Here is a 26737-nt window from a genome sequence, read left to right on the forward strand (position 1 = left end):
TCAAAATCACAGAACCGTAGAATGTTTGAAGTTGGCAGGCCTATCTGGAGACCATCTAATCCAACCTGTCCAGGACTGCACTCAGGCTTTTGAAGTTTTCCAAAGATGAATACTCCACAAACTCTCTGAGTAATCTGTTCCAGATCCACACAGTACAGAAATGTTTCTTTATGTTCAGAGAGATCCTCCTGTGTTCTAGTTTGCCTCTTGTACTATGAGTATATATAGAGTTAATGTTGTGCATTTTAATTTGTATGGCATATTTGAACTGAGATAGTTTAGTCTATAGAAGCAGTTGAGGGGAGACCTTATCACTCTCTACAACCTCCTGAAAGGAGGTTGTGGCAAAGTGGGGATCGGGCTCTGCTCCCAGGCAGCAGTGATACGATGAGAGGTAGTGGCTTCAAGTTGCGTCAGGTAAGGTTCAGGCTGGGGATTAAGAAAAACTTCTCAGAAGGACTGGCTATGCGCTGGCACAGGCTGCCCAGGAAGGTGGCAGAATAACCATCCCTGGAGGTGTTCAAGAAACATGTGGATGTGCTACTGACAGACATGGTTAGTGGGCATAGTGATGGTGGTAGTTGGCAGCTGGACTAGATGATCTGTTTTTTCCAATCTTAATGATTCTGTGATTTTATGATTCTATGAAATAAGGTAGCCTTTTCCAGCCAGTAATAATCTTATAATATTTTGGCCAGATAGAATCTGTAACGTTTTTCACTCTTATGCAGTTTCCTATTGTTGATTAGTAAGATTTTGGTAAATGGATCACAAACAGGAAAGATGTTTAATTTTAGGAAATAAGTCATACTAAAAGAACAATGCACAATTTTTATTATTATTTTTTTTTAATCTGTGGTTAAAAACTGTCTCTCCAGAAGATAAATATAACACAGAATTCCAAATCAATTATAAGATTTTGTAAAATCTTATGCCACATATACATGTGTGGTAAGCATCCAGTATAGAAGGCAATGAAATGATGTAACTTGTCACACTCTACTCTTCCTCTGCGGCTGTAAAGCCTGCTTACATTATTGCAGTAGTGAATAAGCCAATAAGCATAGACAAGAAATGTGTTCAGACCAGGCTGAGGTCAGTAACAGTTTAAACCCTGAGGAACAACAGAGACAAAAAGCAAGAGCAGGAACAAGAACTCAGAGGTGAGGACAGAATCAAGACAAAGAGATGGATACAGAGGAGAGATGCAAGTAAGGGGCTCAAAGTCTCTGAACACTCCATCCTGCCTTCTAATTAAAAAGTTATGTGTGATGCAAGTTTCACTCACATGAGGGAAGGATCAAGGTGGCAAAAAAAGCAATCCCAAAGCTACCACCAATTCTGGTTTGTTTTCCTAGTCCAACATGAAAAAACAGTGCAAAAGATGAAGGAGAGAGCAAATTGTTATTTGCAGCTAAGCAAATCACTTGTACTGTTTTGCCCATGGTAAATAAAACCATGCAGATGCTGGTGATTTATTTTTTTATTTTTATTTTTTTTTTTGTCTCCCTGACCAATTTTGCAGATATAGTAAAAAAAATGGATAAGGTACCTGCACTGTAAATGTAGAAGAGAAAATGATTGTAACAAATGTAATAGTTCCTGATACTCCTGCAGTCTCTTGAATACATATAAGAACACTAACGGTTACTCACAACGTAGTTATTTGCTCTTCACAAACGTCTTCACTTACCGCTATGGACCGCGTGAGAAATGCTGACTTTCCCACTAGAACTGCTGAAGCGATATAAATCGTCAAACCACTAGATGGCAGTCAAAGCGCAACCCGTAAATGCCATTACAGGACTGCTCTTACCTTTATGAGAGACTTCAACAGATGTTGATTGGGATGATACAAACAGGTCCAGGAGATTCCAAAAACAGCTCCATATTAACTTCTTGGTATTGGTTTTGAGAGAGCCAACTGGGACAAATGCCCTCCCAAAACTATAGCTTGTACAGAGAGGGTCTCATGAGGGCCATCTTGGCAATAGTGGCCATGAAGGACTGGAGTTTAAAATATCAGGAATACTACCAACAAAATTTCAACCCTCGATATAGGATGAGCAGATTTCAGCCTGCTCAAGGAATTAGCTAGTAAGGTCCTCTGGGACCTTTTGAAGGCCTTGGGATCCAACAGTTACTGGTTACTTTTTAAATACCACTTCTTAGGAGCTCAGGAATAGGCAATTTCAAAATGCTGGAAGTCATGTAGATGAGGTAGAAGACTTTCTTGGTTAAGCCCTCATCTACTTCTAGAGCTTAATTAGAAAAAAAAAGGGGAAAAAAAAAAAGAGTATATGACTATAGAAAGTAAGGATGGGTGATGTGGAAGGACTACAAAGATGCCATTCATTATTGCCGGGAAAGATTCGTGCACCAAAGCTCAGTTGGAGTTGATGCTGTCCAGTACTATGGGGAACAACAAAAAGAGATTTTAAAAATTGTTAACAACTAAAGGGAGACCACAGATAACATCGGTCCGTTACTTAATGAGGATGGTCACCACAAATACGAATGCAGGCAAGGCAGACACATTTAATGCCTTCTTTGCATCTGTGCTCAACAGCATTTATAGGCTCTGAGACCCCTAGAGACCTGAGCTGGAGCACGATGACTGCAGTAATGATAAACTCCTAGCCAACTCCAAATACATATAGGATTTACTGCTTCAGCTGAATGTATATAAGTCTATTGGACCCATTGAGATTCATCCCAGGGTACTCAAAAGGTTAAATGATTTCACTGTAAGACCTCTTTCTGTGTTTTTCAATCGCCTTGTGAATCTGGAGAGGTATCAGTTGACTGGAAGCTGGCAAATGCCCCAGTTTTCAAGAAGAGCAAGGAAGAAGACCCTGGTAATTATGGGCTTGCCAGTCTCACTTTGGCATTTGGCAAAATTATGGAAATTATTTTTGAGAGTTATTGAAAAACATTTGAAAGATAATGCAGGCATTGGTCAAAGTCAACACATGGTCACAAGGGGAGAGTCCTACTGAACAAAATTAATCTCCTTTTATGAAAAGGTTACCCACCTTTTGACAAAGAAGGCCAGTAGATGTTTTTTGTTTTTTTTTTAATTTCAGCAGACCTTTGATATTGTTTCTCATAGTGTCCTGGAGAAAATCTCCATCATACAACTAGAAAGAAACATAATGAGATGTGTGAGCAACTGGTTAATGCGTTGGGTTCAAAAGGTATAGTAAATGTAGTTACATCAGCCAGTCATTTCTGGAGTTCTGCAGGGCTCAATTTTAGGACCACTTCTATTTAATATTTTAACTTGAAGATTACTATCTAAGTTTGCAGACAACTCTACATTATGAGGGGCTATTGATTCCCCAAAGAGACCTTGCAGAGAATCTGACAAATTGGAGGAAATCAGCAAACATATTACTTTTAATAAAGGAAGAACTGGATTCTGCACCTGTGATGGGGCAATCCCAACTATATGTACAGACTGTAGGATGAGGGGCGGGAGAGCAGCGCCATAGAAAGGGATCTGTGTGCTCCGGATGTTGCAAGTTGAACATGAGCCAGCAGTGTGCCCTGGCAGCCCAAAGGCCAACTGTACCCTGGGGTGCACCAGGCCCAGCACTGCCACCTGGAGAGGGAGGGGTTGTCAGCTCTGCTCTGTGCTGTGCGGCCTCACCTCCAGCACTGGGTGCAGGTTGGGTGTCACAGTGTAAGAAGGACATAAAACTATTAGAGAGGGCATAGAAGTCCAATGGAGATGGTGAAGTGTCCAGAGGGGAAGATGTGTAAGGAGCAGCTGAGGTGTGTTCAACCCAGAGCTGAGGGGAGGCCTGATGGCGGCTGCAGCTCCTCACAGGGAGCGGAGGGGCAGCGCTGAGCTCTGCTGCGTGTGACAGCGACAGGGCCCGAGGGAACGGCATGGAGCTGTGTCAGGGGAGGGGCGGCTGGGGATGTTAAGGAACGGTTCTTCACCAGAGGGCAGTGGGCATGGCATAGGCTGCCCAGTGTAGTGGGCGCGGCCTCAAGTGCTGGAGCTCTGGGAGTTTGGACAGTGCTCTCAGACACAGAGTTTGAATTTTGAGTGGTGCTGCATGGAGCCAGGAGTTGGACTCAACGATCCTCGTGGGTCCCTTCAAACTCCAAACAAATCAGTTGTTCTGTGATAAGCACGTGTTTCTGAAGAAGAAAGTTTTTACATTGTTCAAAGCAGTCTTAATTGATCACAAAAAGGTAAAGATTGTTGGAGTTGAAAAGTATGGAGCTGTGTGTTGCTAGGATCATATCACTCTCCGGATCTGTAGGGAAATCAAAAATGGACAAAGTTTCAGTCAGAAAGGAAGCAGGAATTTGCCTTTTTGCTTCGAATTTTCTGCCACCTGAAAGACAGAAGTCATTAACAAACTTTTCAATTACAATGATTTCTCAAGGCTTCCCATGTTATATCTGACTTCACTGTAGCACCTCTGCCACAAAAATCAGTATACACAATTTATATTTTATGACATATTTGAAAGATTGTGAGAAGTTTGCTACATTATAATAAAAGATGCACAAAATATCCATAACACTATGAAATTTCATTTGCAGATACTTTTCCAAGCGAAGCATTCTAAGAAAAAAAAATATATATATATATATGCAACTAATTTATAAATGTGAGAGGCACATTTTTTGTTATGTGGATTCCATTTTGAAATCCTTTGGCTATTCCTGAGCACAGAAACATTCAGGCACCTTTTGAAATACAGAAAAAACTGAAAAAGTATAAATGAAAAATCCAATACAAGAGAATGTAAGACAGTGGTTTTTCTAATACACCTTTTTTCTCACTTTTCTTCATTAGCTACAGAGCCATATACAACTATATTTGAATGCTGTATTTGCTTTTATGAAAGGAACACAAGCAGTAAATTTTGATGTCTTTTCACTTTAAATTGATCAGCTGGAATGGAACTCACTAGCAAACAAAAACTCATTTAGATACTTTAGGAAGAGCATCATACAATGCACAGAAAAGCAATCTTAGTTTTTTTGTTGTTTTTTTTTAAATCTAAATTGAAAAGGTTTACTATTTCCTTACAGGTGTATTTCAAGTGGTAGTCTAGATTAACTATCTGTAATAGCTTTCATAAGACCTGGCTAGCTTATTGAGTAATGAGGAATCTTACCACAAATTGAATATTGAACTGAATAAAGGAAGTGTACGATTGCTTAATCAAGATTTGTTTAAATTATGAGATCATTCCACAAGGGCAGTTCAAGGCTGAGGGCTCAGAAACAGCCTTCATATCATGGCAGAAAATTATAGCTTGAACACACATCATCCTCACTACATCTTGGTTTGTATGTTCCCAAGTGTTTCAGATATAAATCACAGAAGAGGTTCTGAGGGCCATTGTGCACTCCATCCCAGTTGCTGAGAAGTTACTGTGTATGTGTATGGAATAAGGAAATCCAGAGTTGTTCTTACTGGCCTACAGGACTTGATTTATGTGTTACCTGATTCAGAGGAGGCTATCAACAAATATGTCTATTTCTGAGATTATTCTTTACTGTATTATTTTATACTAGCTATGTTACTCAGAATGAATAGAAATCCTCTATTCCCTTGCCCTCTTACAAGCTTAACCTCTCTTCTTTTAGCCTTATTTGCTTGCTATGTGAGTTCCCCCTGCTGTATAGTCCCTCCTTTTTCTGTACAGTACTGTCCTTCCACATTCCGTATGCCCTGGCTCTTATGCAAGATTTTCACTGGGAGTCAAATAAGCCTGAACATGCAAATCTTCTGATTAATTGTGTTGGGGGGAAGGGGGAAGACTGAGCAAGCAGATGTACTGATAACCCCTGAGCAGTTGCAGGTGGTTGTACTGTGCTTCTGCAGCTGGGATGCAGAAGAAGAGTTTGTTTTCCTCAGCCTCTGCATTTCAAGCATGACTATGCTCAGCCATTTACACATGTCTGGGCTTTGGCTATTTGTAAGCAGTGGAAAAGATTAGGTGGTGCTGCATACAATTGCTGACATACTGTGTCCCTCCGTTTGCCCACTTGCGTAGACAAAACTGAGAGGGTGAAAGGGCGTGGAGACCTCTCCTGTGCTTGACATGGGAAGCAGGAGGGAGGCAGGGACCAGGGAGCCAGGCCTGCTGCTCCCCAGCCAGCAAGAAAATGGGCTAAGATGGTGGTTGCTGCTGCAGCTGGAGCAGCCGGCTTTGTGCTGGGGGAGGTGCTGCTGCATGCTACAGCTTCCTCAGCAGCAGCAATAAATAGGCTGCTTCATTTTCCTGATATGTGGCACAGACAGAAAAGGCAAGGCAATTTTATTTCTCCCGGTGATCTGTTTTGCTTGGTGACTCCTTTATTAAGCCTTCTGTGTATATTATTGAGGCAGCAAATTTTTGAATGTCAGAAGATGCTGGAATTAAGGTTGTTATGTCTGTTATGTTGCAGTCTGACACAGCCTTTAATTTAATCTGCCCAGCTCATTTCTTCAGTGGAACCTATGCCTGAGTCACTGAACAAATTAGGCAGCATTCAATAAATTACCAGTTATTCGCCTCAGTCATCAGCTTAGGTTAGGACCTTAGGGTGTTTTTCTACAAACAATAGAAGCCTGTCCTTCAAGGGATCATTATGGGCTTTGATATGACGATCCTCCCAACATTATCCAACCACTTCACAAATACTAATAATCTGATAGAGGCACTCAGATATGAGTGGCACATTGCTGATAACCCCCAGTGCTCAGTAGCACTTCTGAAACTGTCCATTATATAAACCTCTGCTACTGGAGCTGATACAGTAATAACTGACTCAATACGAGGATGTCATCCTTTCTGCAGAAACTAATGAAATGCATGATCAATGCAAGAACAAAAGAAATGCTTTGTCTTTGAGTTTTATGTGCCATAGCTGGTTGTAGAGGAATAAGGAAATTTAGGGAGGTTACATGCTGTCCACCCAATACAGATACAGAGACAAGTTACAGGAGAAACTGAAATGACACAGGACTTGTCAGCCCAGGAGCATCACTGCATAAAGGTGGCTGCTGTTCATCTAGAACCCAAGCTAGCATTGTTACCAGAGGCGCATGACCTGTCATATTGTCAGTCAGAAAAAAATCACAAGTCTCAGGCAGAACTGTACAGTCTGAGCTGTACAAGGGCCATCAACATGGACATGTGGATTTTTCTGCTTGCAATTCCTCAGGCTTAACTTCACACTGAATCACAGAATCACAGAATGGCCAGGGTTGGAAGGGACCTCAAGGATCATGTATTTCAACCCCCTGCCACTTGCAGGGCCACCAACCTCCCCGTTTAATACTACAGCAGGCTGCCCAGGGCCCCATCCAATCTGGCCTTGAACACCTCCAGGGACGGGGCATCCACAACCTCTCTGGACAGCCTGTTCCAGCACCTCACCACTCTCTCTGTAAAGAACTTCCCCCTGACATCCAACCTAAATCTTCCCTCCCTCAACGTCAAACCATTTTCCCTTGTCCTGCATATCTACCCTTTCAAAGAGTTGATTCCTCTCCTGTTTGTAGGTTTCCTTTGGTACTGAAAGGCTGCAGTGAGGTCACCCTGCAGCCTTCTTTTCTCCAGGCTGAACAAGCCCAGCTCCCTCGGCCTGTCTTCGTATGGGAGGTGCTCCAGTCCCCTAAAAGCTACTCCTGCTTTGTGTCTTCTATTATGTTCAGTTGTGTTCCTAAACGACTTTTGCTCCTTGACTCCTACTGCTCCTGTTTTTGTCTCCAGCTTAGTACCCATCTTGACTACCCAGGCTTCTGATCCCAGTCTTCTTTCTGTCTGCCTTTCTTTGTCTTCTTCAGATGCTTCTTGCCAGCTCAAATATCTCCCAACTACTCTGCCTAGAAAGTATCAGCTACCTTCCCAATTACTTCATTTCTTCTTTCCTGTACCTGTTTGCCTCTATAGGCAGCAGATTAGCCTCATATACAGGCTCTGTGTTCATTCCTATCAAAACTATAAGACACTAGAATACAGGTAAATATCCTAAACTAAAATAAGGAGAGAAATGAAAATTTTTACAGAAATATATACAGAAAATTTTATAGAATAAAAAAAAAAATTAAAAAAAAAATGGGATTGGAAGAGACCTTGAAAGATCATATCATCCTTTGTAATTCTTGCAACAACTGCCTTTACAAACCTCTCCTAAACACCTCCAGTATCTCTTGGCTGTCTTTCTTCCAGTACTTCACTTCCCCAGTATGTAGCCAAAATCTTTCTAAAATCTAGTTAGATTTCTATTGCTGTGATTCAAGTTCATATTTCTTATAATTCCTACTTTGTAAAGGTAACAAAGTATTTGAGCTTACGGTAGGCTTTTATTCATTTGAAGATTATTATCTTGTGCACCATCACTCTTCATTAGGACAAAGGAAACAAGATCCTCTGTTTTTTCTTTACTAATCATATTGGATCATTTTCACTACCTTCTCTAGACTGTGTCCAATTACTTACATTTTTCTCAAGAGCAATAACGAAACCTGGAACAGACCAGATTTACCAAAGCTGACTGACTAGATAGATGAATGCACTACCGTAGGCCAAAAAATCCATAAATTGCCACAGGCAACAGCTAGCAGTTGTATCTGGTGACAGAGTTCCCATTAATGAGAGCAGAATTTGCAACATAAGCAGAACTCAAATAGATAAAGGAGGTTGCAGAAAGTGTCCCTGGCATGATATGGAAAGGAATACATCAGCTGACTTGGGATGAAGAAACAGCTGAAGCAATTACAGGCAATAACGAATGCAATTTAGAAACTGGAAAATTATAAAGTAACAGCAAAAAAAAAAAAAACAAACAAAAAAACTGTGAATACATTACAGAGTTATTAATCAAACCGAGATGGATCTCTGTTATATGCCCTCTCCAGATTCCCAGGACACTGTGCTCTGTGGCCCACAACTGAGTCCACACATTTGAGTTTGTATCCATAATACTTGGATGCTAGAGGACGAACTCTCTCAATTGCCAGTTGATCAAATGAACATATTTATCACCCATTCCAATTCTCATGCATATATCTTTAAGTGGTGTTTCTCTTTCTAGCAAGAAAGAGTTTCCTTTTTGAAGGAGTGGTGTCTCATTATCTTTCTTCATTTCTTATCAGTGATAATGTATATCTACCTTTCTCATGTTCCTTCCAAATGCTACCCTTTTTTTTCTATTTGCCAAAATTACTTTTAAGTGCAGCCTCCAGTTTACTCACTGTCCTTTCCATCTTCATGTCATTGCAAATTAAACCAGCTTATATTCCTACTGCGTAGCTTATTAGTGCTTTTTTTAACTTCAGATACACTTCAAAACTGTGTGAAAGACCAAACTTGTCAGTTGTTTGTTTGGGCCTTTTTTTTGCTTTTGCTAGCAACTAAGATTGAGAAAGACAGTCTTTGAGCAACAAGACATTAAGTTTTGCCCAACCTCTTTTTCATTATAAATCAAAATTTAAAATATATTTTGAATCCAAGTGGCTATATGTTTTTAGTCATATCAGATGGTTATCATCCTTTCAGAACTTCTTAGTCACCTGTTGTTCAAAAATCTGTAGTAAACTCAAATTTCTTGTAAAGTACTCACTTTCAAAGTTTATTTGATTCACAAATGTATCAATGATACTATCTGCTATAAAACATTTTAAATATGAAATGCAGTTCTGCTATTTAAAGTTGATGATCTCAAGAGTGCTAAAAATATTTATCTGCAACTGTTGTGCTTTCACTGTACTTCCATGTTCAGTGAATTCCACAGTGAATGGCCACATCAAACAAACATTTCCCCAAAACACATGCACTTAGTAGCAACCATAGTAACACAGAGCTTTCAAGGGAAGTGATATTACAAATCCACAGCTCAACCTATTTCACTACCACTGGCATTAATCTTCATTCTAAATGCTTTAGGTAAACACTTTAAGAAATAAAGAACTAGCAGAGCTCTCTCAAACTGTCTCTAATTTTAAAGCCAAACTGACTTACATGGTATCTGCAAGTAGTTAGTTAGAAATGCTTTCATAGACTCATAGAATCATAGAATACCTTGGGATGGAAGAGACCCTGAAGATCATCTAGTTCCCTCTGAGTAAAGAATTTCATCCTAACAACATCATTTAAATTTCCCCTCTTTTAGTTTAGTTTACTATTACCCTTCTTCCCTATTGCTATCAGACCACATACCTGTCTTCCTCCTGTTAAGTACTGGAAGACTGCAATGAGGTCTTCTCAGAGCTTTTTCTTCTCCAAATTGAACAAGCCCAGTCCCTCTGTCTGCCTTCACAGAAGAGGTGTTTTAGCCCTCTGATGATCTTTTTGGCTGTCTCTTGACCCACTCCATCAGGTCCATGTCTTTCTTGTCCTGAGGGCCCCAACCTGGACACAGTACTCCAGATGGGGCCTCAAGAGAGCAGAGCAGAGAAGACCAATCATCACCTCTCTCTCCATGCTGTCTGCTCCTCTTTTGATGCAGCCCAGGATACATTTGACCTTCCAGGCTGCAAGCACATTCTTTTAGATCATGTCCAGCTTTTTATCCGCCAGAACAGAGAAGTCCTTCTCCACAGGTTCTCAGGGAGTTCGTCTCCCAGTCTGTACACACCTGGGATTGTCCCAACCACAGTGCAGCAAGTACTTTGCACTTGCTCTTGTTGAATCTCATTTGGTTTGCATGAGCCCACTTCTCAAGCCTATACAAGTCACTTTGAATTGCATCCCTTCCTTCTACCATATTAACTGCACCACGCAGTTTGGTGTCATCTGCAAATGTGCTGAGGACATACTCAATCCCACTGTCTATATTGTTGATAAAGATGTTAAAGAGCTCCAGTCCCATGATGGACCCTTGGTGGACAGCACTGATCACCAGCCTCTGCCTGGATATAAAGCTGTTGATGACAAACCTCTGGCTGCAACTGTCCAACCAGTTCCTTATCCACTGAATAGTCAGGTCTTCAAATCTATCTCTGCAATTTAGAGATAAGAATATAATGTGATACCTTGTCTAGGACTTTGCAGAAGTCCATGTAAACAACATCTGTCACTCTTTCTATGGTCCACTGATGCTGTAATTCCATCCTAGGAGGCCAAGAGATTTGTAAGGCACAATCTGCCCTTGATGAAGCCATTAGAGTGATGTTTTCCTTTTTCCAATCACCAGGAACTACACCTGACAGCCATGATTTTTCAAATGTGATGGAGAGTGACAAGGCAGTCATATCAGCCACTTCCTTCAGGATCTCAGGATGCATGTCATTTGGCCCCATAAACTTACACACGTTTAGTCTCATCTGGTGGTCTCAAACTTTCTCATTTAGAGGAGAGATTTTGTTCACACAACCTCTCCCTAGAGGTTCAGGGACACTGAAGACCTGAGAGGCCCAGCTGCCAGTAAAGACTGAGGCAAATAATTTGTTGAGTATCTTAGCCTTCTCCATGTTTGTTGTTGGCATTTCTCCTTTCTTATTTATCAGAGGCAGTACATTCTCCTCGGCCTTTATCTTCTAACCAATATATCTAAAGAACCTCTTCCTGTTATTTTTCACAGCCCTTATGAAGTTCAATTTTGTCTGCACCTTGACTTTCCTGATCCCATTCCCACACATCTGGCAGTATCTCTGTATCCTTCCAAAGGCAACCATCCCTGCTTTAATTGCCTTCTTTTCCCTCAGTTTGGCCAGCAGGCCCTTCCTCATATGTACCTGCATCCTACTTCCCCTGCCTGATTTCTTATGCTGGGGGATGGAAACCTCTTGTGCTCTCAGAAGGGTATTCCTAAAGAGCCGCCAGCTCTGCTCTGTTGCTTGGTCCCTAAGGACAGCTTTTCAATGGATCTCACTCAATGTCCTAATGACTATCTTCTGTTAGATTTGAGTCTATTCTGTTACTATCTTTATCTAATTTATCAAACATACAGATTTTTTTTTTTTTTTTTTTTTTTTTGTGGCATTCCCAGCGGACAGATTCTCAAGTTGTATTCTATATGTGAGCTACTGTCAGATGAACAGAAAAATGAGTATTGAAAAAGAATATAAGTGAAATTTTCAAAACTACTCAAATTACGTCATACAGATGTCTTAATTTTAAGAGTGTAGGTCTCTAATTTTCACTCCAGTGAGATTTAGTTCAGGACTCTTTATTAAGAAGTTCATGTCCTAGATCATGCAATTATGCTTGGAAATTTTTTTACTAAAAAACAAATCCTGAGATTTGTAAGATTTACCTCAGTTTTTTTGGGCCCACCTGACATTTGTTGAACATCTGCCAATTACCTCCTGACCCAGTAATGCAAAAGTAGTATTTATTAGATAATCAGTTACTTCAAATTTAGATAACCAATTACTTAAAATGTATTTTCACATGTGTTTTCAATGAATGTTATTTCTCTGCAGAAAACACTTATGTACCAACATCCCAAAATGTACTCACAATTGTAAAATGAAAAAGTCAAAAGTAAAATGAACAGAACAAAATACTGTGCTTATCTTAAAACAGAACATTCTGGTTTCTTTTGTTTAGGTTTGTTCATATGTTTGTGTGTTTGCTTCTTTTGAAGGGATTGCATAAAAATTAGGTCTTAATAAAAAAAATAAAAGGCTGGACTTCAATCAGTTGAGATGAAACTGAATTTTCAAACAGTGAAATTCCCACAGAACAAATGCTGTAGTTTGAAAACAGCCTTTAAGTAAAAGTCTTCAATTTCCACTGCAAAGTTCTACATTAAAAGGCCTTTGACAGCCTGTTTATCTGAGCATGGAGTGTCATGACTGCCTTTAAATCCTAACAACAAAGGAGTATTTTTCATTAGATAAAAATACACTTCGTAGTCATCCCTCCAGCCACCTCTGGTCTTCATACTTTCTCATGTAATATCTCTTGCCATTTATTTTCCATAGTTCTAAGGAATCAGGTTGATTATTAGCATCGTGGATGATCAGCATTCTCCTTTTGAGGTACTCTACTGATCTACTGAAATTTCCTGACAGTTTAATCTCAAATCAGGGCAGCAGAAAAAGTTGCTGGTAGAATAACTATTTCAGTATGACCTCACACAGCTAATAATTATCTAATATAGTGTTTCATTTAAAAGCCTTTTTAATGCTATTACTGTTAGATAGCCTGTGGGTTGTTTTTTTTTCCTTCCATGCCTTACTCATTTCTAGGGTAAAATAAATTCAGGTATCTTCTCTTTGAGAGAAATGTTTCTTTCTTCACTCAAACTAATAAAAGAAGTTCAGATATATCTCCTCTCTTGTAAGAATCATTTCTCTCCTTTGTTGGATACAATTTCTTTATAAGCTGAATTACTCCACTGCTGTCATAATCCATATTGGTGCACATTATAGGATAGCCTTGAAGAATATCCATTAATTGAACTTCTAATCTCAGGATGGTCTTATGTGCAGCCTCAAAACAAAGTGTATTTTTCCCCTTCCTCTATTCTGCAATTGGATTCCAACTGCACAGGAACAGAGCCAAAGAGCCATTGCATTCTATACTAAACAGAAGTAACTTTTTATTAGCAGAGAGTCTTGACAGCTTGAAAGCCTCAAACTACTCCTAAAATGTCTCCCACCTGTCATTAACAGTACTACAGTAACCCACTGTTTCTCAAACAGTATCTGTTCAAAAGAAAAATATTTAGTTTAAATTGATGGCAGCTTTTCTTAGAGGCGTCAAGTCAAGGTGGTAATTCATAAACAAGCAGTTCACACACCTTGTCTCCCATGAAGCACTGATTTGTGGTAATTATATACACAATATTAAGGAATCTGCATATTGCTAGCTTTCGACTGAACTTCTTTTATTATTTTGGACTAGCGGTTTGTGTATTTTTTTCATAGGAGAATGTATTCAGTGACACAGCAGGAATTCACAGATTTGCATAATACTATACAATGCAAGCAAGTCTCGCAGGGCAGGAAGCCTGTCTCAATATAGGCAGGGCAGCAGCTGAAAATTTATGGATGGGCTGAAAATCCAATATTTCACTTCACTTCGGAAAATGTCCAATAGCGTGAACTATGAGAATAAGAAGATATGAAGGATATTGTAAAAACCAACTGGATTAAATATTCTAAATTCCATACAGTTAGAAAATGTGATACAGAATTTTGCTTTCTGCTTTTACAGACTGCTGCCAAGCTTCCTTGTTCAAACATACTTGAGGATGGGTCTGAGCACATTCCATGAATGTAATTAGACCATAGTGAAAAAGTATTGTACACAAGTTAAGAAAAAAGAGCTTTAAAATGAAGCCCCATGTTCATGTGAAATTTCTACTGTGAAATCTGTAGACTACAGCTATGGTCTCTGTCTTTAATTCTCAGTTTTCCTATTAATCTTCTTTTTTATTTCTTTTATTTCCATTAGCTAAAAGTTAATTGCAGAGCACATTGACCTGATTTAATAATTAGGAGGTGCAAGAAATCTAAAGCTTCTGTTTTTGCAGCAATTATTATTTAAAACTGCAGGTATTTATTTTAAAAAGCACTAGTGGAAAAATTGTATTTGTATGCAGAGTAAGTTACGAAAGCGAGCTTTTCATTAACACTCCAAATTACATTTAGGTGAAATAAAATCATATGTGTAAAGTAGGCAATTACAGATAAATCCATTGTTGTGGAGCCACAGAAAAAGTCCTCCTTTATGCAGGTTTTAGCAGCAAGATAAACAGATAGCAGAGTATCTAATCAAAAAGACTATTTGCTAATCGCAAGCTGGAGGGTACTACACTGTTACCTAGCAACAAGTTAGAGTAGTTTTTTCATGATACATTAACCCCTTTTTGAGTGTCAAATGTGTAACTGCTCCATGGGATTTGCAGCTACATGAATGGCTGAGTAGGAATGTTTCCAAATGCATCAGAACAAAAGCCTTTTATTTTTCCTTTTTTTCCCATTTCAAATGGCCTTCACTTGGCTTCTGAAGACACAAAATTATTACACATCTCCCCTTACAGCCAACATTTCCCATAAAAAATGAATCTGTCACACTGCATTGTGTCATGTTGCAAAGAGCTTCAGTCTGAACAAACCTCTTCATGACTGTCTCTACACAGCTCAGCGTTGGTTCAGGTGATTGGCGTACTCATGCAAGAAAGCCACTGTATGTCATTTGCACTTCTGTTTGCATTCACCAGTGAAAATTTTGGATATGGTGACAAAGTAATGTTGCCATGGGATATCCTCAACATTTTGCGTACATGACATACCTTGAAATCGTTATCAAAAGCACATTTTGAAGTTTTTGTTTGGCAGCTATGATGTCAAGAAAAAAAAACCAACATATATATACATTTCTCATAATAAAAGGCAAATATTTGGGAAGCCATGAGTGAATCATGAATATCAGATAGGCACTAGAAACTAAGGAGATTATGACAATTTATCTGTTATGTTTGAAATTAATGCTCAGATTGCAACTAATGCCTGAAAGCAAGGAAGCAGTAGTAAGTTAACAGTAAATGCAGTTTATTAAATCTGTTCCCTAGAACTGAGTTTACAGCAGGGGGAATAGCTTGGGAAAAGTCTTGATGACAGACATCAAAATTTATTAATCTCTTACTGGAACAAGTCCACATAAATTAACTGATCAGAGGTACGTGACAACAGAGCAAGCTCCCAGAGGTCACAAGCAATTGAGGAAGGACAGGAAACACTGCCATTTTCAAGGGCTGTACGTAAAGGGTTTTTAGTGCATAAACACAGAAGCACCACTGTCTATAGAGAAAGAAAACTTTTGCTGTCCTGACCTCTGCAACTTTCCTTATGAGAGCATAAATTCTTACAGACAAACTTAATGGATATTGCAGATCTGCTCTAAGAAAACTAAATAACATAGAATCATAGAATCACCAAGGTTGGAACAGACCTACAAGATCATCAAGTCCAATTGTCGTCCTATCACCAACATTTCTCTCTAAATCATGTCCCTTAGTACAACATCTAAATGTTTTTTGAATACCTCCAGGGATGGTGACTCCCTGGGCAGCCTATTCCAGTGCCTGACCTCTCTCTTAGAGAAGATTTATTTCATAACATCCAACCTGAATCTCCCCTGGTGCAACTTGAGGCCATTCCCTCCAGTTGCTAGTTACATGGGAATAGAGGCCAACTCCCACCTTACCATAACTATAAGCAGTTGTAGAGGAAAGTAAGATCTCCCCTGAGCCTCCTCTTCTCCAGACTGAACAATCCCAGTTCCCTCGGCTGTCCCTCATAAGGCCTGTACTCCAGACCCATCACCCGCTTCATTGCCCTTCTCTGAACCCGCTCCAGGACCAAATCAGCAGAATCAGATGCAGGGCATAAAGGGCACTCAGAATGTGGAGAACAACATAAGCAGCTTCTCACAAGGTTTTCAGGCAGATGTAGACAGTTGTATAAAGGTAAACTTTTCAAAAATTCAAATCTGTTCCAGTATACACAGGGAAAGGCCAGACCCCAGGTGATACCTTCTTTTTGTAGTCTCTTTCTACACAAGAAAATATCTGAAGTACAATAAAATTTCTCTTTATGCTACAGTCCAAATCTATTATGGAGCTCCTAGGACATCTGAGGAAAGATCTTGAGTATGCACCATAACTCTGCCTGTTGGGCAGAAGATTTTATTTGCTGCCTTTGTGGTTCTTCACAAAGTCCTTCAGACAAGTGAGTCTGGTTCTGCAGGATAAGCACCAAACTGGTTGCAGTATTAAGAGCAGACACCTCAGCAGGAAAGGCTGAGCCTGCTCCAGAATAAGGAGAAATATCTTATAAAATGGTAAAAATATGCTGGTAAGAGATATTATATTAAATTTAAATGAAAACTCAACCAAAAAAAAAAAAAAAAAAGTAGAGAATTTGTTGGATAAATCAGAAGAAAACTATGTGTTAAAAATTCTAACCTGTAGCATTTTGCAGAAAAATACTTTGAACTGCTTAGTGACTAATGAAAAAAAGAGATCAGAGAAATTATGCTTGTGTTAAGTGGAGAAGAAAATAATCACTGGTGAAGTGTTCATCTTTCTCATTTAACTGTGGTTTAATACTTCTAAATCTTTACATATTCACACCTATTGATTTTATCTTATGATGTCTTTTTAAACAACAATTGGCTCCGTTGCCTAAAAACTTTTAGCAACCGTTTCATGGTTTGACAGCTTAACTTTTACTTATATAATCTGTGACCTTATCTTACTCAGACATTCTCTGTGTGTACTTATTAACCTCATTTTAATCTGCTGCAAACGTGCCAGCAAAGCACAATTTCTGTTTACAGCTTCTTTGCTGAAAGCAGGACTTACACCCAAGTCCTCTTAATGTCATGAAGAAAATCTAATGCGCCTATCTCTGCAGCTCAAGTCGTCAAACTTCAGGATAACATAGCAACTTGTGAAGCTCAGGCATTCCTACAGGCAGAGATAAAGAAAAATGTAATATGTAATTAAGCTTCATGATTTATTTGTCTGTTTCTTCTAGATCCTACTTGCTTCAGAAGTACAAATGTTTGATTAATGTGGTCTTCCTTTTGATATCTCAGCTGAAAATGCAGTGTTCTGGGTGAACAGATGGTGAATTAAATTGAATGATAAGAAGGAAAAAGTTAAAGTACTTTGAACACAAAACAGGCAGGCACAGAATGGAAATCATATTTTCATTCTTTAAAGAGGAAATTTACAATATCTTGCTGACAAGGGAGGATCCTCTTAAATATTCCATCTCTTCCTCTGTAGATGTCTATATATTAATTTTTAATAGATTAACACAGTGGGTAATTAACACTGAAATCTCCAATTCTTTCTCAGAGAATCACCCTCATAATAGTGCTAAAAACCAGCACACCTCTGTGGTCTGCCTTGTGCTGCCAGATGTGGGCAGGGAGGTCATCTGTCTACACAGCAGCCCTGCAACCCACCTTTGCTACCTTGCCCCTTGGAAACCCCTAGGGAAGAAGAGGCAGGTGGAGAGGTGGAGGACACCTTTGTCCTCTGAATAGAAGAGGTGATCCCTCTCTTGAAGATTTCCATGGTAGCCTGATACAGTTCCCCTAGAGCTGGCATGTCCAACTCAAAGGCTGCATGCAGTCCAGCCCAGCTTTCAATGCAGCCACCCACTACCCCACACTATCAAGGCAGCACTTCTGCCACCAAGTGGCCTGGCCTAGCCCTGGGCACGCACCCATTGCATAGCAACCAAACCAAAGTGTACAATTGCCACTTTCTGGGCTGGAACCTGGATGCAGGGAACATGCAGGGCAGTGCCAACTAAGGTGATGGCAAGTAATTGTATGCATTGTAATACATGGGATGAATACTGTCCTGGGAGCAGCAAAAAATACACATCTGTGCTTTCCATTTTGGTAAAGAAATCTGAGAACAGGTTTCAAGATTGCTGAAAAATGATGGTGTTTTGTGTGTGTGTAGTTGTTTTTTTTTTGTTTTACAGTTGCAGCTCCACTTTCAGTTGACATAAATAAAGCACCTGGGAATTTTCAAATTGAATGTATAGATTTGCAGTCATATGCTCAACTCAAAACTTTGACATCTCTCTACCAGACTTCTAAATGAGAAGAAAATACCCCATTTCACCATCACACCTTATTCGTGTCATTGGTTTTTGGCAGTACCCACACTTGTGAGAAACTGTTTTCAATGATGAAGCACAGGAAGAGTAAAATTTCATCACAGATCTCTGACAAACACCCTGAAGCCAGTACAAGAACACTGCTGAAAATACAAAGTAATTTGAAAAAAATTGTTCTGCTTATTCTGTCTTTCTGTTAGTTGTGTCACCAACATGTTTTTTCTAAGCTGATTATTAGACTGTCATATTTCTATTTTATGATATATTGGATCTATCATGCAATGTGCTACATTTTACAGATGCATCAATAAGTCTAGCAGCAGATGTTTCTATGTGTGTCATCTGTACTGTCACAGCCAGGCAGAACTGCATTTCAGTTCACTGAGTTTCCTACTGCCAGTCCACTTGAGCAGACTTTGTTGTTTCCTTCCTGCTGCTAACCTTGCTTGTCCAACTCCCATTGCTTAAAATAAAATCTTTCAAGGGGAAGCCTAGACAGTTTTACATACATAAAAAGCAAACAGATGTACAGAGAACATTTTGGAATTCCTCCCTGTATCTTTCTGAGTTATTCCTAGAAGATTAAAGAAAACTATTAAGCATATACAGATGTGTTCATTCTATGTTTGCACATCCGCTTTTCCGAAGTGGAACTTCTGTGGGGAAGCTGCCAGGAATACTGTTCACATCAAATAAACCAGAAGTACCACAACACAAGTGGAACTGTAAACAACTACAGAGAGAACTGCTCAACTCCAGAGGTTACCTGGGAAAAAAATGGAAGGGTGGGGGTACTTCAATATGGAAATTGATATCTCTACAGTCAGTGCTTAAAAGATCTAGTTTGATCCAGATATCCACCTCCACAACACTTAAAGCAATAAATTATACAGCCATGATCAAAAGATTACTGTCATCATGTTGTTACTCTCACCATTTGTGGGTCAAAATACTGCTTATGGTTCTCCTGTTGTTGTTTCCCATTGGCACTTGGTAGCCAGCTGCCTTGCAAGCCGGTCAATAAGAATGATCAAGTCCTGGAATAGTGGTGGAATTGAGACTGTCTAAATATAGTTCTCCTCACAAAACAAATGAGGCCTAATTCCTCATCAGACTTCGCTGCAGTTATGTGAGGCATCTGCGTGGCCCACCATTGTCACAGCTCTATGCATCGCCTTAGGATAAACAAGTTAGGTAACACGATCTGGAGTGCCTGCAACAAAAGACATCAGCAGTCAGATATCTCAAAATGCACGGACTTTTAGAGCTTCTGTGCTTTAGAGCTAAAGCTGTTCAACATATACATTTTACCTCTTTCTGAGTTGTGTGCTTTATCACTACTCCTTACAAAGACGTAAAGATAATGTGTGTTCTTTGGTTTGCTGGATTGTTCTGCCAGCCTCAGAAAAAAAGTGGAAATTCGTTACTAATGCCAGCTAAAGCTACATCTTGCTCTGGTTTCTCCATTTGTGATAAATAGAGGCTGCATACTCTGCAGATATATAAAATAGCTGTGCCTCTTGAAAGCATGCCAAGCATGCATGTGTGCTCTAGTTGATCAGACACAGACAGAAGTGAAAACCATGTCACAACACACATGAAGATTAAAGGGCAATAAAAATGCTTACAAATACACACTTAAAAAGATGAGTGAGCCTTCTGTACCAAATGGAGGTAGGCAACTAAAGAAAAAATTACAAATATTTACCATTCAGTTTCACTGGTGCTAGCCTAAGTCTACAATGCATGCAATTAAGCAGGCAGCTGCTTAAGCTATTTTAAAGTTGCTTCACACTTGTTGGAGATAAAGTTCCATATCTGAAGGTTATGTTGCTGGCTGTTCTGTAATCTTATCACTCTAAGTACAGACTATACCATATACCAGGAAATTAAAGTTGTTAAATATTGCCTAACTATCTAAATCTATCTTAGCATGTAACAAGTATTTGTTTTACTATTCTTAAACCACTGAATATAGTGTATAACACAGAAGTCTGTAAATATTGCAGTGCTCAGAAATTTTTCTCTATTTTTGACTGACCATAGGATCTACTGAGATGAGAAAGGAGCTAAGATGCATAATTTAGATTTCATAAATTATTTATGACTAAGTAGTCCTGCTTAATAATCTTCTTGTTAACCGTGTAATGATGCACTTGAGGGAAAAAAAAATTGCATGATGCTCTTGCAATCACAGAGATCATTCAGTGTATTCTATATGCTCCTCACATTTATTTTATATATAAAATACCTGCATGCCTTTAGAATTCTCCTCATGCACAATTCTACAGTTACACTGCCTCACCTGGTCTGTTCCCTGACTGAGTCTGGGTCTCATCCCTAGGTAGGCTTCATCACAGCCAGGATCCTCCAGAGCCCAAGCTGGTCATGTGTCCAGATCACAGCATCATCTGGTGCAGGCCAGAGAAGAGAGAGAGGATATAAACTTTTATACAATAGCCTAATTGTTAAAGCAGTTATCAAAAAAGCTGGAGGTTTATCTATGTGGCCCTCCACAATGCGAAGGAAATCAAAATCATTCAATTATTTGCCTGCTGTTTTGTAAAAGTTCTGATGCCACCTGCAGGTGAAATTTCCTCCAACACCCATCTCACTTGTTACCCTGTCCCAACACATGGCCTGCTTTATTTGCTCTGGACTTGCCAGATCCCTCACATGGAGGAACGTTCTTAGTGACATAGTAACACCAAGCAAACAAAAAGCCCTTGCCTTTTCCTCTGGCAGTTCTTGCAATATCAGTCAGTGCAATCAGATCGTGGAGGTCCACTTCAGTGTCAAGGATAAGTGTTATAGGCATAGGAGACAGGAGCCTGATCTTCTTTTAGTATCAGAAAGATATCAAATTAGTTATACCCACATCATGAAGGCATATTTTACAGTGGTTCTGGTCACCAGGCTAAAGGCAGCATTGTATTCTATCGGGACTTGAGAAAGTCACTTTCCACCTCTCATTGCCAAAAGAATTTCACTTCATAGTCGGGAGTACAAGCCTGGGAGATCAGAATCTTGTGAATTCATGAGAGAAAGAATCAGTTCACTGATTAAGGCTGTTCAAAACAAGTCATTGCTGCTCATTGTAGGAAAAAGGAGAAACTGAGTTGTTCTTCCTTAAAAATCACATTTCACATTTTTCTTTCCTTTATGACAGGTTTAATATCCATTTCACTTCTTCACACTGGAACCAGAGCAGTAACAAAAGCACAGTATCCTCCTAATGAGAAAAGAAGATTGTTCATTGCGATGCAGTGATATTTCTGACTTTCCACTCTGTTTTTCCTTTCAAAGCAAAAATGCTAATATAAGTGAATATCCATGTAACTCAGGGGAGTGCTTTTCCCATGTACTTTACATTTAATCTGAATAATTTGTTCAATGATCCCTTTTTCTTAGCAGTCATCATCAGTTCTCACCTTCAAAAGATCTATGCACAAAATAAATGGCTTTTTATAAACATAGACAGTGCTACTTCAAATATGTATGACCAATTTAATATGTATTCTAACAAATGTTTCCTGTGCTTATTTCAATTTTACAATTAAACTAAAGGAAAGGATTCATGTCATACTGATATTGAACAGATGACAGGATCATACCCACTATATATATATATAGGGGTAATTCATCCATTATTACATTACTTAGTTAGGAAAAAGGAAATGAAGAAAAGTTTCTTTCTTCCTGGATGATCAATTAGACTTCCCTATTCTTTTCTCCTTCCATGCCTCACTTCTAAGATTAAAATGAAATTACGTGGTTACTTCATATTTCTCATCTGGAAGTAGGGAGCTCTGTTACTACAAACTGTTGAGCTAAAAAGTAAACCTAAGATTAAAAACTAAATTCATAGAATAACTATCTGGTTTAAAAAGCACATTTGAAGAGAAATATTTCTAAATTTAAGTACTAATGAGCTGATAGCAAAACAGGAGAAGGACTGCTGATCACAGTGAAAAAATCTCGTTACGATTCTATTCTTCATTTCTAATTATTCAATAGAATGGTTACCTGACCTCACATTAGCAGGAAGTTTATTCTGTTTGCTATACTTTGAACTCAAATCTATGAAGATTAATGAATGAAAGAGCTGATTGTAAAGAAAGGCAATAATTAAAAAGCCTAATTGTTATCTAGTGCTTATCTAATTGGAAAAGGTATAATTACTCTTTTTTAATAAAGAGTTCAGAAACAATTGTGTGTCTAAAGCACCCGTCCAGACATCAGCAACTAGCATTCACAGGGAAAAATGACTTGAAGATAATGGCAAGAAGTTGCCTGGCAACAGTTGTTCTTTTCTTTTCAGTGGCATTTTGGGGGCAAAGAACAAGGAAGAGAAGAGCTGTAGAGGAAAGCAGACTTGAGGGGCCTGCTCTGATTTCCCACGTTACTGTATTGCAGTGATCCTGTTCAGTATGGACATGGATCCTACACAGGAGCATGTCAGACTGCACATGACTCCACTTTCTCTTTGGACTGATGCAAGGCCTATCTCGTATCAAAGAAAAAACAAGCCTATATCATTAAGGCACTGACTAGGCTGATGGCATTATATGACACTCTTCAGATCATTGAGAATGACCAAGAAATGCATTTCACAGATGCAACTGTGAAGAAGTGGGCCAAAGACAACAATCTTGAATGGCAGTTTCACCTGACATATATTCAAATGGGAACAGACCTAATAGAAATCACAGAATCATAGAATCACAAGGTTGGAAACGACCTACAAGATCATTCAGTCCAACCATCCTCCCATTACCACCACTACCACAAGTACTAAACCATATCTCGCAGCTCCTCATCCAGACGCCTCTTGAGCACTGCCAGGGACAGCGACTCCACCACCTTCCTGGGCAGCCATTCCAGTGCCTGACCACCCTCTGAGAGAAAAAGATTTTCCCTATGTCTAATCCAAACCTCCTCTGGCGCAACTTGTGGCCATTTTCTCAGGTCCTGTTTGTTGCCTGGGAGAAGAGGCCAAACCCCTCTCCACCCCAACCTCCCTTCAGGAAGTTGAAGAGTGCAATGAGGTCTCCCCTGAGCCTCCTCTTCTCCAGACCGAACAATCCCAGCTCCCTCAGCCACTCCTCATAAGACTTGTGCTCCAGACCCCTCACCAGTTTCGTTGCCCTTCTCTGGACACGCTCCAGGGCCTCAACATCTTTCCTGTAGTGAGGGGCCCAAAACTGAACACAATACTCGAGGTGCGGCCTCATCAGTGCTGTGTGCAGAGGGATGATCACCTCTCTGCTCCTGCTAGCCACACTATTTCTAATGCAGGCCAGGATGCCATTGGCCCTCTTTTGTAGTCTTTTGTCTTGCATGTTCTAGTTTCTCATGTAGCCAGCAAATGTCTTCTGCTGATGTATTTTTCAGCCAGTGTGTCAGCTTTATAATTGCCTGGTAACTGCAAGGGTTGATGTGGTATGCTTGTACAGACCTGTGCCTATGTTCTGTACATCGACCCACATAATTTTGCCTCAGATAGGTTGTGTGTGGACTTTCCAATCCTGAGTGGCCCACTGTGTTATCCAGAGAATGAACCCACAGTAGAACACCCTATTATCTGCTTATTGACCATACTGTATCTTTATTCTGCTTCATGCCAAACCTGTGACCAAAGCCCTGCTGGGTTTCAAACAGCACTCTGACACTGTCACAATCTGAATCCCTCTTGAGTTACATGCACATCTAGTTCAGCTGGAAGCTTTGGATTGAATACATCCAGCCTGTTTCACGGCTTTTTTTGCCTGTTGAAAAGCTTCTTATTTTATTCTACCCCAATCCCATATCTGGCCTTTTTTTGTTAGTCAATATAGATGTGTAAGCAGCTGCATTAAGCAGATATAAAGGATCACCAGTTTCCTAATATGCCCTAAAACTCCTGCAACTGCTTCAGTGTTCATGGGAGCCAGGAACACTTGGACCTTATCTATAATCACTTTGGGTGAGACCCAGGTGGTCTTAACTAGTCAGACAACACCTACGAATTTAACTGATAGCCCTGGACCTTGTACTTTCCACAGATTTATATCCCACAATTTTTCTTGTAAATAGGCACTTAGTGAATTTATTGTCTTCTCTAATGCCTCCATTGAACCCAATGGTAACATTAGATAGATGATGTAAAGGTACATCTTGATGGTAGACAGTTCCAATTTGCCAAGTCATGCACCACCAAATTATGACAAAGGTAGGTGAATGCACCTACCCCTCAGACAGGACTTGAGAAATCCTCTGCCTGCTCTCCCCTGTGAATATAAACTCGTCTTGGGATTCCTTAGCAACTGGAATGCTGAAAAGTGTATTTGCTAGATCCAGAACACAGTGATATGTTTCTATTCCTCTACTTAATGTACTCATGAGAGAGTCAATACTGGGTATGGGCACATGAATTGACTTTGTTTAGTTCCCCCCTCCCCCAGTTCATATAGCATCTTTCATTCAAGTTTTTTGCTTTGGTCACATAGTAATTGATTCCGATTTTCCAGAGTGTTATTTGATACACCTAATTGATTCAAGGCCATTAAGAGTAGATATACCACAGCGGATGCAGCCAGCTGTTGCTCTTTTTTGATCAGTATATCTTTACTGAAGTCATGAAGATAGTCTGCCATGCAGACCAGGGACTCAAAAATATTGTCCCCATCCCACAAGGGGCCCCATTTTTCAATCACTGTAGCAATTCCACAATATGGAGATCCTAGGAACCTTGGGACATATCCCTGGCAAGGCTTTTTCCAGAGGGGTAGTTGTCTTTCTCAATCAAACCACCCATTTATGTTCTTTAGGAATGCCACTTTTAGTATTCTCCTTTTCAGGAGGATTAAAATGAAATACTTTTACGAGATTAACTCCTGCCTGGTTCCCAATAGCATTTGGCAAAAAAAAGGCAGTGACAGTGCCTTCTAATGGGATAGAAGCACTACAAAGGAAGAGCAGGTAATAAGAAAAAATTAACTCATCCCTTCTGACAACCAGTGACAATACAAGAAGAGCACAGCCTCCATCCAGAACAATGCTATTCCCTTGCCTGCTAAGAGGCAGTGAGGAGGGGTGGATCCAGGCTCCACCTCTCCCAATCACTCAGATGCACTTCTTGCATCTGAGTTCCCTGGGTTAGCCACGCCTTCCCACTTGGTGCTCAACCATTAGTTCAGACCAAGACCAGGCAATTCCACTGCAACCAGTAACTTAATCTGGTACATGTTTTTAGGAATTTTCTTAAAAATTGTAAAATGCAGCATTAGTAAAACTTTTCATAAAAGCAATGGATATAGTAGCTGCTTCTTATTTTGTCTTTAAAACAGTCTTACTTTGTCATCCTCTCTAGAATGAAATTTAATTTATTTGGTCTGATTTCTTCTTGATAAATCTACATTGGCTGTGTCTTATTGTTATATTGTCCAAATGCTTAGAAATTGTCACAATTTATTCCCATATCTTCCCAAGAATCAGCATCAAGTGAGACTGCTCTGTAATTCTTCATGTTGTCCCTTTCCTTTGTCTTTTCTAGAGATAACTATTATAGTTGCCTTTCCTCTACCCTTACTTTTCCTTTGAAAGTGCATTGAAAATAATTGCTGAGGTTACAGAGTGCAGATTGGAACGCGTGTAACTTATGCCTGTATTCATTCAAGATTCTTTCTTCCATTCTCACAGCTGTTCTTTTAATCCCTAGTTAATACTGTGTTTTGTTCAAGCAAGGATCATAAATAAGATGTAATTGCCTATCTGTTGAGAGAGAAGAAAAAGAGGAAGCTGAACACTTCAGTAGTCTTTGCTTCCTCCATTGCTTCCTTTCATCTTTGTTACATAGATCATATTTCCCTTTGTCACCCATTCATATGAGTTCACATAACTTTTCACATTTTTTCATCCCGAACAACAAAAGGAAATGGAAACCTACTTTTTACCTTAGTCTTCTTAATTTACTGTTATATACTGTATAATCAATGAATATTAAGACGTTATAATTACAAAATAAACAAGAGAGTTAGGCAAAGCAAATTATAATAACAAAAAGAGAATATATAGAAAGCTTACCCGTATCCTGAGCTTGCTTACCAAACTCCAGCAGAGCGGATCTCCAGAAGAAATCCTTCCCTACTGGTGGTCAGCTCTTAAATGGGTCCAGGAGAGGCAGAGCCAGGCTCC

General features: G+C 39.5%; 1 long non-coding RNA gene across 3 annotated transcripts; it reads right to left on the bottom strand.

Moving 5' to 3' along the window:
- Window positions 1-990: 990 nt before the first annotated feature.
- Window positions 991-26737, bottom strand: LOC104915702 (uncharacterized). Of its 3 annotated transcripts, none has more exons than XR_014880538.1 (4): window positions 26627-26737; window positions 20868-20973; window positions 19497-19775; window positions 991-3140 (listed from the first exon to the last, which is right to left on the bottom strand). It is a non-coding gene; the product is annotated as an uncharacterized LOC104915702 (long non-coding RNA). The 3 variants fall into 3 exon arrangements; XR_014880537.1 differs by lacking the exon at window positions 991-3140 and adding an exon at window positions 3152-4271; XR_796438.4 differs by lacking the exon at window positions 991-3140 and having other exon boundaries at window positions 13635-19775.

This window comes from Meleagris gallopavo, chromosome Z (genome assembly GCF_905368555.1).
Source record: "Meleagris gallopavo chromosome Z, MGAL_WU_HG_1.1, whole genome shotgun sequence".
NCBI classification, from domain to species: Eukaryota; Metazoa; Chordata; class Aves; order Galliformes; family Phasianidae; genus Meleagris; species Meleagris gallopavo.